Here is a 19,251-nt window from a genome sequence, read left to right on the forward strand (position 1 = left end):
AAACACAAAACTTAACAAAATTTTCAATTTTCTAAGTATAAAGGGCCCATAATTCCGTCCAAATGCCAGTTAGAGTTACATAACTTTGCCTGCACAGTCCCCTTATGATAGTTAATAAGTGTTGCAAGTATGAAAGCAATAGCTTTGATACTGTAGGAAAAAAGTGGACCTAAACACAAAACTTAACCAAATTTTCAATTTTCTAAGTATAAAAAGGGCACATAATTCTGTCAAAATGCACGCCAGAGTTATCTAACTTTGCCTGCCCAGTCCCCTCATGATAGTTAGTAAGTGTTGCAAGTATGAAAGCAATAGCTTTGATACTTTCTGAGAAAAGTGGACCTAAACGCAAAACTTAACCGGACGCCGACGCCAACGCCGACGCCAAGGTGATGACAATAGCTCATAATTTTTTTTCAAAAAATAGATGAGCTAAAAAAATGGGGGGGGGGGGGTTGGGGATGGGGGGGGATAGGGGGGAGTGAGAGGGTGGTATAATGAGGGGTGTGGTAATTTATTTGAAGTTAAATAAAATGGGGGGGTGGGGGGGGGAGTGAGAGGGGGTATAATGTGGCGTGGGGTTATTTATTAGATGTTTAAAACAAGATGTGTTTGTGAAACACAATGTCACCCTATATGATGTTTGACCTTGTAGGATGACCTTGACCTTGTGAAGGATGACCTTGACCTTTCACCACTCAAAATGTGCAGCTCCATGAGATACACATACATGCCGAATATCAAGTTGCTATCTTCAATATTGCAAAAGTATTCATAAAATAAGCGATTTGGGCCACATATATTTGACCTCTGACCTTGAAGGATGACCTTGACCTTGACCTTTCACCACTTCAAAATGTGCAGCTCCATGAGATGCACATGCATGCCAAATATCAAGTTGCTATCTTCAATATTGCAAAAGTATTCATAAAATAAGCAATTTGGGCCACATATATTTGACCTCTGACCTTGAAGGATGACCTTGACCTTGACCTTTCACCACTCAAAATGCGCAGCTCCATGAGATACACATGCATGCCAAATATCAAGTTGCTATCTTCAATATTAAAAAAGTATTCATAAAATGAGTGATTTTGGCCACATATATTTGACCTCTGACCTTGAAGGATGACCTTGACCTTGACCTTTCACCACTCAAAATGTGCAGCTCCATGAGATACACATGCATGCCAAATATGAAGTTGCTATCTTCAATATAGCAAAAGTTATTGCAAAATGTTAAAGTTGGCGCAAACAGACAGACAGACCAACAGACCAACAGACAGGGCAAAAACAATATGTCCCCCACTACTATAGTGGGGGACATAAAAAATGGGGGGTGGGGGGTAGGGGGGGTGAGAGGGGGGTATAATGTGGGGTGAGGTTATTTATTAGATGTACAAACAAAAATGAGGGGTGAGGTTGGGGGGGAGGGATTCTGGTAGGGGCGTGGGTATTGTTTGGGTGGAATCAATTGTGGTATTCAGTTAAGTGTTGTTATGTCAAAGTAATAATAAAATGTGATCATAAAAAATTACAAATGATCTAACACTGACATGATATATATCCTCTATTCATTAAACATGAAATTTAAACTTATTGCATTTGTTTCCCCTGTATATAAGAAAGATATAATAGTGTATTACCTCCCCTGTCCTGCTAATATTTATATTAATCAACAAAATTAAACATTAACACAATATTTAATAAACAAAATATACAAAAAATCTCATATTCTGATAATATTTTTACTGATCCACTTTATTTTACTCAAAGGATGATGTTTCATTGGACTGATAATTATAGATTTAGGATTACAGACCAGTTGCTTCAGTTATATTGTTCAGAGTTTGCCCTGTTGGCCACGTATGCATTCTTGAGTTATCATCCATAAACCATTTTACTATTTCGGGTCACCGTGACCTTGACCTTTGACCTAGTGACCTCAAAATCAATAGGGGTCATCTGCGAGTCATGATCAATGTACCTATGAAGTTTCGTGATCCTAGGCCCAAGTGTTTTTGAGTTATCATCCGGAAACCACCTGGTGGACTGACCGACAGACGGACCGACATACTGACATGAGCAAAGCAATATACCCCCTCTTCTTTGAAGGGGGGCATAATTATGAAAATTCTGTGTTATGAAAAATTAAATAAAACAGTTAATGGTACATAATACTGACATAATAAAACCAAACTTTACTACACAGGACACAAATGTTCTGACCAAATTTCATGAAGATTGGGTAATTGAATTAAATAAAACTAGAGTGTTAACAAGATTTTACTATAGCCGTATAAGGAAAAGCCATGTTTTTCAAGCAAACATAATTATTTTCGAACTCATCCAAGATATCATTGAGACCAATCTTCTGACCAAATTTCATGATCAGTATATCATTTAGACAAACAAAGTTACATGAAGATTGGGCATCAAATGTGACTTCTACAGTGTTCACAAGGTTTTTTTTTTGTGACCTAGTTTTTGACCCAGCATGACCCAGTTTCAAACTCAGTCGAGGTATTAATGGGACAAATGTTCTGACCAAGTTTCATGAAGATCAGACAATACGTGTGGCCTCTAGAGTGTTAACATGGCAAAATGTTGATGACAAACGCCGCATGACAGACGACGCACGACAGACTAAAAGCGATCACAAAAGCATATTTAAAAGTTTGCTATCTTCCAGAATGTAAAACTATCATTTATAATTAATTCCACTTAATCTTCTTGTTCTTAAAAAACAAATATTTTAAAAAGAGAGACAACTCTGTCAATTCAACATAATTTTTCAAAAGCAATTTTGCAGTTACTTCCCTTGACATGCTAAACTAGAGTGTTCACAAGCTGCTTTACTACATAAATATAAGGAAAATGACCCCCCCCCAGCGGCCATGCTTTTTTACCTATCCAAACCATTTTCGAACTCAACTTTTGACCTAGTGACCTAGTTTTTGACCCAGCATGACCCAGTTTCAAACTCAGTCGAGGTATCAATGGGACAAATGTTCTGACCAAGTTTCATGAAAATCAGACAATAAATGTGGCCTCTAGAGTGTTTACAAGGCAAAATGTTGACTACGCACGACGCACGATGGACGATGATTGACAGACAAAAGGCGATCACAAAAGCTCACCATGAGCACAACGTGCTCAGGTGAGCTAAAAACACTGGTTCACTTCACAAACTTTTAACATTTTGTAGGGACAAGCTTGATCTATTTTTACTGCAAACGGACAATAAGGCCCTCCCTGCCCGCCAGTGTATAATTATTGGCATATCCACTCCTTTTAAATTCCACTAATGTACATGGGTATATCTATGTTCATGTTGATCAGCTATCAAGGACAGCAGAGGTTCTGTATGATACCCTAATGATTCAGATTTAGTTATCTTTACAGTAAGCCACTTACCTCCACTTGTTCATTTTCCCGATACTCAGGCTTGTCTGTGAGCTTAGGAGGCGTGGGACGCACCTCTGTAAAATTGGCACGCTTTGGTGGTTGCCAGCTAGGATAAGGAAACAAAATTGATCTATTGGAATTTTTTCAACAAAAACTTGTATTGGAACATGTAAAAGGGACAACCTGATCATCACATATTTGGAAGACAAAACCAGCTTTAGCCTTAAAATGTAATGACTGAAAGATGAGACTGACAATAAAGGTTGAAATTCAAATAAGCAAATTTAAATTCAACTTCTGTATTTTTGTTAGACAACAAGAGATGTGTTTGTCAGAAACACAATGCCCTTTACTGTGCCGCTTTGAAGCCATATATTTGACCTTTGACCTTGAAGGATGACCATGACCTTGACCTTTCACAACTCAAAATGTACAGCTCCATGCCGAATTTTATATTCGTGTACCAGTCTAGTATAGAATATTCTGTAGTACAGGTTTTATCTTTTTTCTTTTTTTTGCACGAGCGCAAGGGCTGTCACCAGTGCCATTGATGAATTTTCAGTTTGAAAATGTCACAAAAATGTAATTGTTACCAACACGAAACCGTCGGAGACGGGTGATGCTCCCCAAAGGTATTTTTTGTCACAATATTGCACTATATATTCAGATAAAAGGAATTGTCTTGATAGGCATAACTTTGGACAAAATAATAATGGATGGTTTAGCAACTTAAAAATTTCAAAGGGCCATAACTCTCTAAATAAATCACCTAACCAGAACCCACAAATAACATGTGCATCTCCTCAAGGTAGTTAAGCTTCCCATAAAGTTTCATTGAATTCCAGTCATTAGTTGCTGAGAAAGCGCCCGGACAAGACTTGCACTATAATATATGTACAGTTAATGGAAAATTTCAAAGGGCCGAAAGTCTGTGACAAATCATCGGACCATAACCGGCTGATTATATGCACATCTCCTTTTGGTAGTGAAGCTTCCCATAAAGTTTCATTGAATCCCGGTCATTAATTGCTGAGAAATCGCCCGGACAAGAATTGCACTATATGTACAGTTAATGAAAAATTTCAAAGGGTCATAACTCTGTGAAAAATCATCTGACTAGAACCCGCTCATAATATGCACATGTCCTCTTCGTAATGAAGCTTCCCATAAAGTTTCATTGAATTCCGGTCATTAGTTGCTGAGAATTAGCCCGGACAAGAATTGCACTATATGTACAGTTAATGGAAAATTTCAAAGTGCCATAACTCTGTGAAAAATCATCCGACCAGAACCGGCTGATAATATGCACATCTCCACTTGGTAGTGAAGCTTCCCATAAAGTTTAATTGAATTCCGGTCATTAATTGCCGAAAAATAGCCCAGACAAAAATTGTGCACTGACGGACAGACGAAGCGGCGACTATATGCTCCCCTCAAAAAATTTTGGGGAGCATAAAAATCATAACGAAAAAAGAGATAATTTTACTGTTCAAGAACTGCTGTTACCTGTTAACAAGAGGGCCAAGATGGCCCTAGTTCGCTCACCTGAGAGGAGTCAGTTCATTCAATCTTTACCAAACGTCAAACTTGACCTAGATATTGTCCAGACAAACATCCTGGTCAAGTTTCATCAATATTGAACCAAAACTCTGGCATATGGAGTGATTTTGTTTTTGTAAGATTTGACCTGGTGGCCTATATTTTGAGTTGACCCCTCTTACCAAACATCGAACTTTGCTTACAAAAATAAATATTATGACCAAGATTCATAAAATCTGAAACAAAATAGTGACCTCTAGAGTGTTTACAAGGATTTTGTATAATATAATGAAAATTTGGACAATCTAAGGGCAATAATTATGGCATTAATTATGTGATATATATAAAACCAATCTTTTCACCAAGTTTCATGATGATTGGGCAAAAAATGTGACTTCTAGAGTGTTCACAAGCTTTGATATAAATATAAGAAAACTGACCCCCCCCCCCCCACCCCTCCGCCGGCCATGTTATTCAAATGACCAGAACCACTTTCAAACTCAACTCTCACATCAAAGAAACAAATTGGGCCAAAAAATGTGACTTCTAGTGTTCACATGTTTTCACTATATACATATAGAGAAAAATGCCCCGCCCACTGGCGGCCATGTTTTTTCACCGATCTGGATCATTTTCAAACTCGTCTGAGATATCAATAAAACCAATGTTTTGACCAACTTTCATGACAATTGGGCAAAAATTGTGACTTCTAGAGTGTTTACAAGTTTTCTCTATAGCCAAATAAGGAAAACTGCCCCCCCCCCCCTGGCAGCCATGTTATTGATCTAACCAGAACCATTTTCGAACTCAACTCTCATATCAAGGAAACAAATGTTCTGACCAAATTTCATGAAAATTGGGCCAAATATGTGACTTCTAGCGTGTTCACATGTTTTCACTATATACATATAGAGAAAAATGCCCCGCCCACTAGCGACCATGTTTTTTCACCGATCTGGACCATTTTCGAACTTGTCCGAGATATCAATAAAACCAATGTTTTGACCAACTTTCATGATGATTGGGCAAAAATTGTGACTTCTAGAGTGTTTACAAGGTTTCTCTATAGCCAAATAAGGAAAACTGCCCCCCCCCCCCCCCCCCCCTGGCAGCCATGTTAATGATCTAACCAGAACCATTTTCAAACTCAACTCTCATATCAAGGAAACAAATGTTCTGACCAAATTTCATGAAAATTGGGCCAAAAATGTGACTTCTAGAGTGTTCACATGTGTTCACTATATACATATAGAGAAAAATGCCCCCGCCCACTGGCGGCCATGTTTTTTCACTGATCTGGACCATTTCGAACTCGTCCGAGATATCAATAAAACCAATGTTTTGACCAACTTTCATGATGATTGGGCAAAAAATGTCACTTCTAGATTGTTTACAAGGTTTCTCTATAGCCAAATAAGGAAAACTGCCCCCCCCCCCCTGGCAGCCATGTTATTGAACTGACCAGAACCATTTTCAAAGTCTACTCTCATATCAAGGAAACAAAGTTTCTGACCAAATTTCATGAAAATAGGGCCAAAAAATGTGACTTCTAGAGTGTTTACATGTTTTCATTATATACATATAGAAAAAAATGCCCTGCCCACTGGCAGCCATGTTTTTCACCGATCTGGACCATTTTCAACTCGTCCGAGATATCAATAAAACCAATGTTTTGACCAACTTTCATGATGATTGGGCAAAAATTGTGACTTCTAGAGTGTTTACAAGGTTTCTCTATAGCCAAATAAGGAAAACTGCCCCGCCCACTGGCGGCCATGTTTTTCAAGGGACCAGAACCACTTTTACACTCAACCAACATATTATTCAGACAAACATTTTGACAAAGTTACATGAAGATTGGGCATGAAATGTGACTTCTACATTGTTTACAAGTTTTTTCTTTTTTTTGACCTAGTGACCTAGTTTTTGACCCGGCACGACCCAGTTTCAAACTGCACCGAGATTTCATTGGGACAAAGTTTCTGACCAAGTTTCATGAAGATCGGACAATAAATGTGGCCTCTTAGAGTGTTTACGAACAAAGGTGGACGGACAGACAGACGACGGACAAAGACCGGTCACAAAAGCTCACCTGAGCAATCAGGTGAGCTAAAAAGTTTATCTGATTTAAAATATAGCTGGCCAATCATTGAATAGAATATTTTCAGGTTGTTAATACATATAAAAAAAAAGTTTAAACCATTATTGCGACTGTTTAAAATTGGTTTAATGATAAACCTGTGATGAAAGTTTTTTTCCCAAAATGGCCATTTATCGCCTTTAAATTTCCCAACTTGCAACGCTAGGGCCTCTTCCCAATTTTCAGATGAAAAGCCCTGATACCGGGGGGCATAAAAATAGAGATCAGGAAAAAAGTTTGAAAAACAAATTAATTCTCGCTTAAAATTGTGTTTGAAATATTGATGTCAAATAATTGTATATATAAACTAGAAACATCATTTGGTATATCACTAATGTATTTGTTCATCAATATGTTTTACAAAATTGCGCTCAAAGGTTTGAAAACCTTTAAAGACATGCAACCAAACGTGTTCTTTTTTCATCATGTTTGGAATGGGGCAGGGCCTCTGCAGTGGGTTTTTACTAAAATTGTGATATTGATATTGTTGTTTTGTTTATAAACAAATACATAAAATATTAAAAACAAGAGATGTGTTTGTCAGAAACACAATGCCCCCTAATGCGCCGCTTTGAGTTATTTTTTTGACCTTTGACCTTGAAGGGTGACCTTGACCTTTCACCACTCAAAATTTGCAGCTCCATAAGATACACATGCATGTAAAATATCAAGTTGCTATGTTCAATATTGCAAAAGTTATGAAGAGGGTTAAAGTTTTTATTTGTACGCCAAAGCGTACAAATAATGTAGCGAGTTTTGCAAGTCAGTATGAGCGTCGTTGTATACAATCGATATTGGCCAATGAGAGTGCACGCTTTGCATGAGCGACAGCACTCGTAGGCCTGCATTACCTGCAGTTAAATTATGCAGATGACAAATGAGTCGGAACAGTGGTGTAATGGTAGATCGCTGGCTTAGTAAACGAGAGGACCCTGGTTCGAATCCCGCCCTGACCACTGGAATTTTTCTGAGCAAGAAATTTATTCCACATTTGCTCTTCTCGTGGAAATTGCACATTACATGCAGAATACAGTTAAATCATATATTTGACGTAAAGAATTTTAATAACTTAAAGTTGAATTCATTACATACCACTAAATTGTTTTGTCGAATTCTCAAATTGGCATAAATAAATTTTTAATCCGAAACACGCTTCTGAATTTTATTGTCAACGCCAAATAAACAAATTGTAGCTTCAAATAAACAGTGCTTCATGTATTTTGGCGGTTTCTTTGTCTCAGTAAAAAGCGCGCGAAAACTATGAAGACGTTTACAACGTCACGTGAAATGTGTTGGTGTATTTATTGAACAGCAAGTCAGACGACATACGTGTGTTTAGTTGGAAAACCCGCCTCGATTGGACATTATTTCATCACATCTTTTAGTTGTCACATATGCCAAAAATTTATTTGCTACTTTAGAAGAAAGGCGAATGTTTATGTTTATGAAATTCTTGAGTTTACTATTTAAAATGGATTGTACGGGATAATCTGGCATTGAACAGCGACGAGAAAAGAAGTAAGTATGCAGTAATTGATAAGAGTTGCGCTGATATGGATGCATTGGGGAATCGATCCAGTTGGGATTATGCGAGTCTATGCGTGAGAAAAAGTGTTCAGCAATGAAATAAATGTCGTTATCCATGACTTTATAGGTTTTTTCTTAAAGAGTCATAACTGACCAAAATAACGTCATAAGTAACGTACAGAAGGGGGCTCATCTTTCTACGTTATGTAATTTGTGATGTCGGCAAAATTGTTGCTCAATAATTTAAAGAAAATAATTAAAATATTAGATACACATAACACAACATGTACATGATTCTAGGCTAGTTATTATCTAGCAAGGAAACCAACATTCTAAAGATGGTTGCCATTGCAGGAACCGATTGCGAAAGAAAAAGAGACACATTGTTGTTATTTTGTCTAAGTTATCTCTATAACATAACTATAAGGATAAACAGTGCACCCACAATTCGACCCGTGCTTTAAGACACACTCTTTACAAATTTGACTGGGTTTTGTTCATTTCAAATGTGCGCTACAAAAAGCTGTAACATAATTTTGAAAACTGAGTCGCGTCTAAGATTATGCAATAGCGTACAAATTCAGTGCCTTCAGCGCTTTGATTGTTAAAAGTTTTTGACTTTGTTTTTTTTACCTTTGACCTTGAAGGATGACCTTGACCTTTCACCACTCAAAATGTGCAACTCCATGGGATACACATGCATGCCAAATATCAAGTTGCTATCTTCAATATTGCAAAAGTTATTACCAAGGTTTTGGTTAAAGTTTTGGGACACACACACACACATACAATGATAGACAGGCCAAAAACAAGATACCCCGATCTTTCGATCCGGGTGCATAAAAAGTGTTTCCAATATTTTATTTCCTCTTGTTCAACTATAGAGCTGGAGAAAAACAAGAGCTGTCTCCATATGATGACATGTGCCCCCCGAAAAACGCTTTGATAGAAGATATGAGCTTTTTTCAAAACCTAAACGTTGATTTTCAAAACCTAAACGCGGACCCTACGTTCAAGGTCACAAGGGTCAAAATTATTTTGCGTATGGAAAGGCCTTGTCCATATACACATGCATACCAAACATGAAGGTTACATCTGAAGCGACATAAAAGTAATGAACATTTTTCAAAACCTAAACTCAAAGTGTGACAAACAGACGGACCAAAAAACTGACAGTGCCATCACTATATACCCTCCTTTGGGGGCATAAAAGTGTACTTAATGTTTTAACCAAACAAGAGATGTGTTTGTCAGAAACACAATGCCCCCTCTTGCGCCGCTTTGAAGCCATACATTTGACCTTTGACCTTGAAGGATGACCTTGACCTTTCACCACTCAAAATGTACAGCTCCATGAGATACACATGCATGCCAAACATCAAGTTGCTATCTTCAATATTGCAAAAGTTATGAAGAAGGTTAAAGTTTAGGTTAAAGTTTTTTAATTTGTTTTCTTGACCTTTGACCTTGAAGGGTTACCTTGACCTTGACCTTTCACCACTAAAAATGTGCATCTCGATGAGATACACATGCACTCCAAATATCAAGTTGCTATCTTGAATATTGCAAAAGTTATGACCAAGGTTAAAGTTTTGGTTAAAGTTTTGGGACACTGACACACATCAATGACAGACAGGCCAAAAACAATATACCCCCGATCGTTTGATCCGGGGGCATAACAAATATTTTTTTTAGAGGGGGGGGGAGGGGGGGGGAGATTGGATTTTTAGGCAAATTTTGGGGGAAAATATATAGTGTTTGAGATTTGAAAGGAGACTGAAAATCGACCAAAACTTTTACTAAATAAGAGCACCGCCTTGCGGGTGCAGACCGCTCATATATTTTCTTTTTAAAGGTGAAGGGACTCTCAATTTCAATCACAAAGGAGGGAGGGGTGGAGTGAAGAGGGGTGTATAGTGTGGGGGTGTGGACATTGATTGCATTATCTTCCAAAAATGCGGAAAAAAAATGCAAAAAAGAAATTCGGGTGGGGGGGGGGGATTCTTGGGTGCGATGGTTGGACGGTATTTCAAAACTAAAATGATAAAAATAAATATTTGTGTTTTCCAACCGTTTAAAAAAAAACAAGATGTGTTTGTGAAACACTATGTCCTCCTAAATGACGTTTGACCTTGAAGGATGACCTTGACCCTTCACAACTCAAAATGCGCAGCTCCAATAGATACACATGCATTTCAAATATAAAATTGCTAGCTTCAATATTGCAGAAGTGACATTACATGAGCAATTTTGACCCATATATTTGACCTTGAAGGATGACCTTGACCTTTCACTACTTAAAATGTGCAGCTCCATGAGATACACATGCATGCCAAATATCAAGTTGCTATTTTCAATATTGCAAAAGTATTCATAAAATAAGCGATTTGGGCCACATATATTTGACCTCTGACCTTGAAGGATGACCTTGACCTTTCATCACTCAAAATGTGCAGCTCCATGAGATACACATGCATGCCAAATATCAAGTTGCTATCTTCAATATTGCAAAAGTATTCATAAAATAAGCGATTTGGGCCACATATTTGACCTCTGACCTTGAAGGATGACCTTGACCTTTCACCACTCAAAATGTGCAGCTCCATGAGATACACATGCATGCCAAATATCAAGTTGCTATCTTCAATATTGCAAAAGTATTCATAAAATGAGAGATTTTGGCCACATATATTTGACCTCTGACCTTGAAGGATGACCTTGACCTTTCACCACTCAAAATGTGCAGCTCCATGAGATACACATGCATGCCAAATATCAAGTTGCTATATTCAATATAGCAAAAGTTATTGCAAAATGTTAAAGTTGGCGCAAAAAGACCAACCAACCAACCAATCAACAGACCAACCGACCAACCAACAGACAGGGCAAAAACAATATGTCCCCCACTACTATAGTGGGGGACATAAAAATTGGGGGGGGGGGATGGGGTGGGGGTGGGGGGTGGGGGGTAAAGTGTGAGGATGTGGTGGTCATTTGTGAGATGATCTTAAAAAAAAAAATTGTAGGGGCGGGGGAGGATTCGGAAGGGGGGGGGGAGGGCACGGGGGATGGTTTGGGTGGAGTCTATTGTGGTATGTCAGGTAAGAGTAGTTTTGTCAAAGTATCAATCAAATCTAATCATAAATAAAAAAGTTATGGCAATTTTAGCAATATTTAATAATTTGACCTTGAGAGTCAAGGTCATTCAAAGGTCAAGGTAAAATTCAACTTGCCAGGTACAGTTACCTCATGATAGCATGAAAGTATTTGAAGTTTGAAAGCAATAGCCTTGATACTTTAGAAGTAAAGTGGATCGAAACACAAAATTTAACCATATATTCAAAGTTACTAAGTCAAAAAAGGGCCATAATTCTGTAAAAATGACAACCAGAGTTATGCAACTTGTCCGTTTACTGTATCCTTATGATAGTTTGCTAGTGTTTAAAGTATGAAAGCAATATCTATAATACTTTAGGGGTAAAGTGGACCAAAACACAAAACTTAACCAAATTTTCAATTTTTTAAGTATAAAGGGCCCATAATTCCGTCCAAATGCCAGTCAGAGTTACATAACTTTGCCTGCACAGTCCCCTTATGATAGTTAATAAGTGTTCCAAGTATGAAAGCAATAGCTTTGATACTGTAGGAATAAAGTGGACCTAAACACAAAACTTAACCAAATTTTCAATTTTCTAAGTATAAAAGGGCACATAATTCTGTCAAAATGCCAGTCAGAGTTACATAACTTTGCCTGAACAGTCCCATTATGATAGCTAGTAAGTGTTGCAAGTATGAAAGCAATAGCTTTGATACTTCAGGAATAAAATGGACCTAAACACAAAACTTAACCAAAATTTTCAATTTTCTAATTATAAAAAGGGCACATAATTCCTGTCAAAATGAACGCCAGAGTTATCTTACTTTGCCTGCCCAGTCCCCTCATGATAGTTAGTAAGCGCACCAAGTTTGAATGCAATAGCATTGATACTTTCTGAGAAAAGTGGACCTAAACGCAAAACTTAACCGGACGCCGACGGCAATGCCGACGCCAAGGTGATGACAATAGCTCATTTTTTTTCCAAAAAATAATGAGCTAAAAAAATAACACTGTCAATGGTAAAAAATCTCATTATTATAATTTATACAACATTAACTACCAGTAATAATATGTACACCCTACTTAACCTTACTAATTATACTTACTCATTTTCAAATGAAACTGTCACCTCGTCTTCATGTATGTTCTTTATTACACACTAAAAATTGAAAGGTAAATATAAATATAATTACCATATTTTTCGGGGTATAAGTCCCAACTTTTTTACAGGCAAAAGTAACATGCATTGTATGCCCCGGAGCATTTTATGCATGTACAAAATCGATTTTTCCAAAGTCAGAATGTCACATTTTTAAGTCAGAATTGCATAAATCTGCGAGTTTGATAACCATTGCCGGTAATTTGTTTCGCTGTTTTTGTAACACAATTTTATTTTACACATAGTCTGTTACACACTACTGATGATAATATTGGGGTACTATACAGTACCGTAACGTAAATAAAACAACGCAACAAAAAAGTAGTCGTCTGCTAAATTTATTTCACGAGCTAACCTTACGATTTTCACAACAATTTGAAACAAAAAATAACAAAGTACAACAAACACAATATCAATGAGAAGAAGAGTATACAACAATAAGAATACAATCAGATACGTCACAATAAAAATTCACATCATTTATTCGCCATGGTCGTCGACATCAGAGAATCCGTCAGCGATGTCCCCAGTGTGCATTACAAGCGTTTATTGGTGTGCCTGCGATACCACATGTCTGCAAACCTGAGATCTCAAATACCCTTTAACCATCTGCGATAGATGAACAAACATAATCTCTCCATGGGAGACGATGTCCCCAGTGTGGATTAAAAGCATTTATTGGTAAGCCTGGTACACCACACGTCTGCACACTTGTATTAAGATTATCACAATAAGAATATTAGCACTTCTCATAACAGGCCTCATTTTAATATTCATCATAAAAATGCTCGTGTCACCAATTTGAGAATGCCGGTATACTTTATGCTACAAAAGTTTTGCAAACCATACAGATTAAAACAAACAAACATCGCTATACTTTTTTAATAAAACGGTACATTTATTTTTTATGAAACAGCAAATGCTGCATGTATAGCTTAAATGCAGTTTATTACACAATAATTGTTTTTTATTTTGTTTTGTTGTATTATCAAATGCGCTTATTCAAATTCGTATTTACAATTTTATTGCTAACGCCATTTTTACGCTAGTCACATCTATAGCTCATATACTTTATTTGTTCTGTAAAAAAGGCGCGAAAATTAGCGTGGGTGTATACACTGTTGAAGAAAAACTGTGTAGCGAATAGAATGCTGTATCTTTGACGTTGCGCTCATTTAGGTAGTTTATTATTGAAACAGAAAATGTTCTGTGTACTGAATTACAGGAAAATCTGGTCAAGACTAGATTTAATTTTGGTAATTGTGAAAACATGATCAGCAGTGTTTAGACTGCGATGTTTAGACAAAACAGATACAAATGTGCGAATGCAACAGCTTGCAGATATTGTCAAATATTACCGGTAATACATTGTTCTGAATGACGTTTTTGTTTAAATTAATACGTTCAAATAAATTTAATGGATAAAGATATATAAATACAATGATCATGTGAGATAACAAACGCCAGCATCGCTTTTAAGATGAATTTTCTATCTGAAATAAAACACGAAAGAGGAATAAACATTTAATGGATAAACATGTGTGACTGCATTTTTGGGAATATTTAATGATGATTTATGTACGTCGTTTACGCAGGAGTGTCTAATGTATGGACAAAAATAAAATAATGTAAAAAAAGGGATGCGTCTTACATTCTGGTGCGACATATAACCCGAAAAATACGGTATAGAAATACAACTTAACAAGACTATTGTCAAGCAATATGGTCCCCTACCAGTGAAACTCCACCATTTTTAGCATTTTTTTATTTGTTGCCACAGCAAGGCCCTCAATCCATTTTAGGGGAAGCGGGTCGCTACCCTCAGGGGGAATTTTCGCGGCGTTTCCTTTTTTCTTTTTTTTTTTTTACTTACTCTCTCATTATTACATTTGTACAATTGTTTGCAATATATTCATTTCTTTTTTCATAACTAAGTATTAAAGAAAATATTAAATTAAAATAGAATTGAGATATAATAATCATGAGATACATCTTAAAAAAAATTAAAAAAATTATACCCTTTTTTAAAATCAGGGGGAATCCCCCCCCCCCCGACCCCCCAAAAAAGGGGGAAAAAGTATACTTTTCAGGTTGGGGACTGCAGCTGAAAACAGCTGCAGATTTGATAGATGGAGGGCCCTGCATAGCAACCAGAATTTTTGACGTAGGAACAAAATGAAATGATGTGCATAATCTCCATATCGTCATCTATCCATGTTTCAAGTTTCATGAAAAAATATGAAGAACTTTATAAGTTATGGCAGGATCCAGAAAAATGTGACAGACTGACTGACTGACAGACTCACAGAGCGCAAACCATAAGGCCTCTCCGGTTTCACCCGTAGGGGACACAAATAAGCATAAACAGAAGTGCCTCCAGTATAGCTTGATATGTAATTGTTGGCTCAGGTACTACTTAAGTATAATCCATACATATACCTGGGGGATGGAAAATATACTGAAAAGTACCACAGAATATGGCTGGGTGCCTTTCAGCATATTTTCTGTACTCAGGGTACATTGTAGTATACTTGAGTACCTCCGCTACTTTTATGTACTTCATCTGTTTCATAGTCAAGATAAATCCAGTTTTGACACAAAGGGCTGCACGTTAAACAATGTACTTAACTGACCCATGGCATTGTTGTATCACTCCCATGCAGTTAAAGGTGGGTTCCCACTGCCGATCCGATCAACTCGATCATCCCGATCACAGAAATTTCCCGACCAAACCCGACCAAGCTCGACTAAAAAGGGTATACACGACTTCTTCTCGACCTCTTGTTGATAACACACGACCCCCACACGACTCATCCACGACGTCCACTCAACCATCTTTCCAATTTCCGCTCGATCATCTAGACCTTTATACGCGAGCCCTATACGATCACAGCTCGACCAAGTGGACCTCAGCTCGATCGCCACCAGATCTTCACACGACCAGATCGTGATGGTCGTACTACAGTTGTATAAAGGGATCTAAAATAACTCTGGTAGAGATCGAGCGGATCGGGTACAGAGCTCGTGTATGGTCGAATAGCAATCGGAAAGTGATTGTGTTTGGTCGAATAGCCGTCGGGTAGCAGTCTAGTAAATCTGTACATCAAATCGCATAGAGGTCGAGTGGATCGTGTTGCGATCTAAAATAACTCGGGTAGAGGTCGAGCGGATCGGGTACAGATCGTGTAAAAGATGTCAATCCGATCGCCACACGATTGCTTCACGATCAACTAGATCTTCTACTCGACTAATACAAGACCACTTCTTGACCGCTTCTCATCCATTTCCTACTCGACCGCTACTCGATATTTTTTACACGGTCAAAAAATATCGGGTAGGAAGCCCGACCATTGCCGACCTACCCGACCACTCATGCCGACCGAACCAGACCAGTACCTGACCGCTTGGTCGGGCTTGATCGAGTTGATCTGATCTGCAGTGGAAACCCAGCTTAAGCTGTATCCAATGCGTTGACTTTGTTTAGGTAGAATAGTAATGATTAGCTCTAATTGTTAACAACTTTATGACCAATTGTGTGTATTGTGTTTTTCAAGGCTGTCAACTTATTGGCAATTGACTTCGTTGTTTCAAACACTCGTTAACTGTAATTTGGTTGGCATGTGACAAACAGGACTCAAAGTCTGTGTTTAACTATTAGACACAAAATCGATCTCATTGAGATTCCGGAGATATTCCATAGCATTTTTTCCGAATTCTGAATACTAGGCTTTTTCGATTGCAAACACTTACACATTTTCATGAACCTTTGATGTGTTTGAAACTTTGGATAAATATCATTATTATGCGTGCACACCACATCATGTACGCAGCTATGGGTCCCTTAACTCGCAGAATTTAGACCAATGAGTCGCAGACCAAATTTAATGAGTCCACCTTCAAAAAGAATGGGTCCCAAATTTTGAAAGATACCAAGTAGTGAAGAAAATGGGTCTAAATCACTCTAGCTCAATAACTATATTTTGCATTTAACTTTTAATAATCTCAAAAACATGCTGAAACCAAAAAAAACAAATTCAGGTTTATCACTATCTTGTTTGCCTTCACATAGGCTGTAACATTACATGTATCTGTTTCATGAATGTAACCTGTTACAACATTTCAACTTGATTCAAATCGATGATAATATTATTCTTAACATCCGAATTGCGAGCTTGATAATATTATTGTTAACGTCCGAATTGCAAGCAGTTGACCTACCGTTATTTAAGTTTAGAGTTGTTTGTTTTGGATTTAGCTTCAACACCTTATTTTGGAGGCATTTTTTCTGTATTATTTACGACTACATGTAAGTTACAAAAAGTTAAAGCAGGTTTTCATCCGGGGACTCTAGAAAATATCATAACACACTCTATTTAAAAGGCCGATTCTAATTGGTTCATATAATACAGCAGCGGCTCGACTACAGCCAATCAAAAGACTTGCTGCAGTATTCAAGCCTCATACGGTTAAACTCAACGTTCATCTCTACAATTTTGACTCATACCCAAGATGGTTCGTACTTATCATGATTCGCGTATATACGTTAACGGATTCGTTTCAGCAATGCTTACGAGTCGACGCACATATTTCAAAACTATGCGTCTATTTCAATATTTGTGCGTCATAGACGCGGGACACGCATGTAGATTATTCCCTGTGTAAGTTGTTTTAATTCGTGCATTAGTGATATACATGATTTATTTGTGTCTATGTATCTACCGTATACTTGCGCTTATAAGACGCCCTCGCTCATAAGACGCACCCCGACTTCGGACTTTATAATGAGTGGATTTGAGACTGACCCGCGTGTAAGACGCGGTCAAATTTTGCCGTTTTCATCAGCTGAAAAAATGGCCGAAAAATGGCAGAATGTTAAAGAAAATCATCAATTAGTAACACATTTAGAATTTTTTCAACTCGCGCTGCATACAATTAGTAATTCACGCAAGTCTGAAAAATAAAACAATCAAACAACAAACTAAATAATATTTGTTTATTTTATGATATATTAGTGGGTTTTAATTTATTTTCAAGTATTATTCATGCAATAAAAATAATTATCAAATTAACAAAATTTCTAACAATTGCGTATTTAATCATTTGCCCTTACAATTGCAAACATATTACGTTCGTAATATCAATGCACAAGCAAAATTGATCGTATCAGTCATCTTAATTGTATTGTTTGACAGGTATTTAAAACTAATAGGCAGATATTTTGAAAGTGTTTAGTTTTATTACCTAGATTATGCAAATTTTACACCCATTGTCTATCGACAATAGGTAACGCCTACTTGCATAAAATTAGCCAATCGCGTAATAGAGTGATAGACTCCGAAGCGCAGATCGATATCACGTGTCAAGAAGAAGGCCATGTGCGGATAATTGCATGCGGTCGCTCTTTGCTCCCGTCGTTGTTGGACCCTAATAAATAAGGTGTCATCGGCATTAGGGGGTCGTCTGAATAAACGTGTTTATTTAACAATTGACAGTTGCAAACTGGTAACCTATTTCAGAGGATACCCAAATTGCCTAATTATGTCTTAATTGACAATTAACGCCGTGGAACAAAGACGATCAGGTGATACAAACTTGTCAAGTAGCATTTGTAATCGGCAGCGTGTTTATTTAACAATGGACAGTTTCAAACTGAGAATTGATTTTGTTGTTGTTTTAAGCATGTTGGCATCATGTCGCTGCTTACACACGTATACTATAATGGCCAATTTATATGACATTTAACGACGTCGCACGTAGACAATCAGGTAATACAAATTTTTCAAAAATAATCACGAACAATATAACGTCTTACGCCCCAAAAATAACATAATTCAAATTAAAAATAACAGACAACAAAATCAGTAACAATACATTTTATTACAAATAAATCGGTAACTGAACATAGCGTTCCGATACACGGTACGAGCCAATACAGACTTTAGAGAAAATGCAAATGGCTGCCGCGATGATTCAAAACAACTGACATATGTCCAACTTAGCTAGCATAAGCCCAGTAAACTTGATATTTTGAAATATCTTGTTTATTTCACCAGTATCTCACTTATAAGACGCGACACCAACTGTAACTTATTAATTTGAGTCTTAAAAATGCGTCTTACAAGCGAAAGTATAGGGTAAGTGGTAAAGGGTTCATTAATGAACTAAGTCTGTTTAGTGATGCGCACAAAATCTGTGCGCAGAACTGCGATTGTGTTTATGAATGGGTGCATATGTACTCCCAGAGAAGTTGTATTATTGCAACTAGGTGCTGTCGTTTCATTTTCAAATCCTTGTAGACTTTGCTTTGGTTTTTGCCCATATATATATATATATATATATATATATATATATATATATATATATATATATATATATATATAT

At 37.2% G+C, this 19,251-nt stretch overlaps 1 long non-coding RNA gene across 1 annotated transcript in view; it reads right to left on the reverse strand.

Annotated features, from left to right (window-relative positions):
* Positions 1 to 3,412: 3,412 nt before the first annotated feature.
* Positions 3,413 to 19,251, reverse strand: part of LOC127835288 (uncharacterized) — a 41,391-nt gene continuing 25,552 nt past the window's right edge. Inside the window, exons 2-3 of the long non-coding RNA XR_008028445.1 lie at positions 12,818 to 12,870; positions 3,413 to 3,514 (exon numbers count right to left, since the gene is read on the reverse strand). This is a non-coding gene — a long non-coding RNA (uncharacterized LOC127835288). The remainder of the gene's footprint in view (positions 3,515 to 12,817; positions 12,871 to 19,251) is intronic.

This window comes from Dreissena polymorpha, chromosome 6 (assembly GCF_020536995.1).
Source record: "Dreissena polymorpha isolate Duluth1 chromosome 6, UMN_Dpol_1.0, whole genome shotgun sequence".
NCBI lineage: Eukaryota > Metazoa > Mollusca > Bivalvia > Myida > Dreissenidae > Dreissena > Dreissena polymorpha.